Here is a 3,748-nt window from a genome sequence, read left to right as displayed (position 1 = left end):
CTTGAGCCACTCCTGAGCTTTATTGGAAGCGTGGGCGGGTGCTCTATCTTGTTGAAAAATCCAAGGAGAGTTGCCGACTATGGATTTGATCCACGGAAGGACCTTGGACGCCAGAATCTTCACATAATCCTCTGCTGTTAATCTGTAGCCAGTGTGGAACCATACCGGCTTCATGGCATTCCCATTGGAGGCCACGAGACCCAACATCATCACCGAAGCAGGGTGCTTTGTTGTTGCCACATAGAGGTGCTTATCTTGCACATCTCCAAAGCTCACAACACGGTCATTTTGCCTGTTGAAAACAGGATTGACCGTAAAAGTTTTCTCATCTGAAAAAATGATGATGCATCCAGATGAGCTCTTGATATTATTCAAGACTGACTTCTCGCTGACGTTCAGTTAGCAGAGGGCGTTCAGTACGCCTCAGGGACTTTCGTCCAGCCCTTTTTAATGCCCTTGAAACAGTTGATCTCGACGTTCCCATCTTTCTGGCCATGTCAGCAATGGACCTGTTGGGAGTCCTCTTGAAGACTGCCTTTACTTGCCTTGTTGAGACAGTGGGCTTCCTGATAGCCCCAGGGGAATGCTTGAGATCACCACCAGCCTCCAAGCGCTTGGAAACGTTGTAAATTGTCTTCAACGAGGCCCCAACCTGTTCCTTAATGTTGTTATGAGGCACTCCCGCTCGGAGGAGGGCTGCTATTTCGATCCTCTTTGTTTCCTGATTGGACATGGTCTCATGTGTGGAAGTTGTTACGCTCTCACAGGAAGGATTTTTGTTTATTTGAACAGTAAAAATACGAAACAATCAGATTGGTTGCCACAAAACCCCTTAAAAAGTATATTTACATCATCGGTAAATAATTTTGCACGGCCCGTTATATGTAGTCTTTTTTTATAGTGTACATATATTCTTTAAACATTTATAGTTACATAATACTTTTATTTTAATGACTGAGTGTGCACGCTTTTTTCTTGAAAGTATATCAAAAATTTATTGTAAAATGAACTAAGAACTGTAAGTCTAGTCGTGTAGGACGATGATGATATTACATTGAACATAGTATAATTATGTTATCATCAATTATTTATACAGAACCCGTTACTTTATAGAAAACCATAAACAACAACGAATCCTTTTTTCCTTCTTTCTCTCTCTAATTTATAAGTACAGACAAGGAATACTAAAAATAACTGAAAGTGCTGCTAAAAATTGCGCTCACTTTTTTTGAAAAAATAAAAAATTGCGCCAGCTCCAAGACACGGGTTATTTTTAAAATTAATTTGTCATTTTTTTCAGTGGTGAAATAAGCTCTATTTTTAGCTTCACGCTTCCTATCGTTACTGTAAAGTTTAAGGTGATGGGATGGAAGTGCTGTGTCCCAAGATGTTGTCAATATTATGAAGGCACCCCCAAGAATCCTAAGATCAAATATTATAGTTTTCTTGGTTTCAATGTGCATCCTAATCTGGAATTGTCAATCAAAAATATGGGCAATTACTAAGAATTCAAGACAATACAGCCTCCATTTTACGAAATTAGATTATATTACCCATTCTGTAGACCAAATACAGGGCAGTGGTTGTCAAATTAATCAGCAATTGGAACTAAGGTAGGGTTCTCACGGGCACAAACTCAAAAAAAGGCTCTAGCTTTGGGTAAAAGGTTAAGTTATTAAAAATGAAAATATAGAACTAATTCAAGGATTAACATATGTACATAATTGAATTACTTAATTTTTCAGGAGACTGAAGAAGGATGATGTGCATTGAGTGTGGTCAAATCTTCCACTCTACCTTTCTTCTCCTCTGTCTGTTCCTAGAACCACCCAAGAATTCAGTAGTGGTTCACGAATCCAGCTTGAAAACGAGCGTCAGGAAGCCTTCAAGCTCAAAATGTTAGAGGTAGAAGAAGCTTTAACCGTAAATGATCTTTATTATAAATTGTTACTTGAAACATTACTGTCGGGATTTATACTAATTAACTCCCCTAAATTGACCCTTGTTAAGGAGGAAGCGATTGATGGTAAGGGCCATGATATAATGGTTATCCTCTAAAGTCTAAGTAGACCTTACCTTTCGAATTTTTCATTGGCATCATACAATAAGCAATAGTTGAGTTTCCCACTGTATTTCCGCAATGGCTAATGTCGTCAAATCAGCAACTGAAGTAATCAACATGACTGCGTATTTAGGATCGAAAGAGTTCTTAAATAATGAAGAGACTTATGAAAACATCATTGGCTTATTGAACAAACTACTTGCATCCCCAGACTTGGAGCCAATTCATTCTTCAAAATTGACTTTCATCATAGAACAGATGACATTACTCTTCAAGAAATCCAACAGAAGGAGATTTTCATCTTGTCTTCTCTCTGTTTGTCCTCTGTGGTAAAGTGTTAGTACGGCCCTCTATGATCCAATCTTTGAGTTTAATTCTCTTACAGTTTCATGTCCCAAGATTCTTAGAACTCTGTTTCCTACAGTTACTGTAGAAACTGGACTACCGTCATCTATAGGAAAATATCTTGAAACAAGGATCAAACACCTAAACAGCAGAGAGCGTAATGTCAACTTATAATCGATGAAGTATACTCCTTAGAAACAGTCAAGTTTGTTATAGATAAGTTCTTAGTAAGCAAGAAGAGCCGAACAAATAAAACAGTCCTTACATTTATGATCAAATTCGTTGGAGGAAACTACATGGATGTGGTAGCATTTATACCAGTCATCAAATTAAACGGTGAATTCCTCTACAGAAAATATATTCTAACTATGAAAACCCTCTATCAAATCATATTTATAGCTTTGGCTGTATTAGTTGACAACCACCCAGTCAACAGGAAGTTCTTCCCTCATTTTCTTTGTGGTGGTGAGCTCCAGACTTCAATTACTCACCCACACAACATCAATAGAAAATTTCATCCCATCTTCGATCCTGTAAACGATTTTAATAATATTTATAAGGGCTTCCAAAGGCAGGAATACTTCACCATTCACCTGAACCGTCTAGGAGTTAAATCATCATTACACCCTAACTTTGCACAAATAAATCTACACTATAAAGTGTCAAGAAAGAGCTCAGAAACTACAATCGAAGCAATAATTGATCCTGTATGTGATTAAGGTCACAAATGGGCAAGCCTTCTTGGCAAAATTTTACAAATCCTCTTCAACGTGATGGGCAAAAAATTGGTTCCTCAACTTAATGACAACATCTGACAGGAAGACAGAAAAAGATCATCTGAATGCAAGCTCAATTTTAGAAAAGTTTCCAAACTTCAATCTGATAGTGTTTAAGTTATGAACATTAATTTTTCTGGTGTGTGCATCTATTTTTAAAATAATTAAAGTAAATTATATTAGTGATATATTACAGCTTATTGTCCTATTATTTATAAGTATTGATAGATTTTAACTCGTACAATCTGTATTGAACAACATAATGAATACATTTTTATTAAAAAAATAAAAAAATTCTTGAACATCTTGTGAGCCAGCCCTTGGAGGGCGCGTTTTCTAGTCTGTTGTCGAGTTAATTGAGATGCCCATGTTGACAGATTCTTCTTTTGTTTATTAATTACAACGAAGGAAAACGTAGAAAAAATGTGACGTGGGTCACAATAGCTTATTAATTTGTTAAGTTATGACTTAATTAATAATTCGTCATGGTGTACAAGTGTTCTGCTCCTTCATGCAAGCAGAGCTATGTCTCCATTTCAAAGGATCCAGAGGGAAGCTTTCACAG

General features: G+C 36.9%; 1 long non-coding RNA gene across 2 annotated transcripts; it reads left to right on the top strand.

The window, feature by feature from the left end:
- Positions 1-1,033: 1,033 nt before the first annotated feature.
- Positions 1,034-3,487, top strand: LOC121114234 (uncharacterized). 2 transcript variants are annotated; one of them, XR_005863226.2, is made up of 2 exons: positions 1,034-1,613; positions 1,746-3,487. It is a non-coding gene; the product is annotated as an uncharacterized lncRNA (long non-coding RNA). The 2 variants fall into 2 exon arrangements; XR_005863229.2 differs by having other exon boundaries at positions 1,034-1,666.
- Positions 3,488-3,748: the final 261 nt, after the last annotated feature.

Source organism: Lepeophtheirus salmonis, chromosome 1 (genome assembly GCF_016086655.4).
Source record: "Lepeophtheirus salmonis chromosome 1, UVic_Lsal_1.4, whole genome shotgun sequence".
NCBI lineage: Eukaryota > Metazoa > Arthropoda > Copepoda > Siphonostomatoida > Caligidae > Lepeophtheirus > Lepeophtheirus salmonis.
The sequence above is the reverse complement of the archived record's forward strand: the minus strand, read 5'-3'. Positions and strand labels throughout refer to the sequence as shown.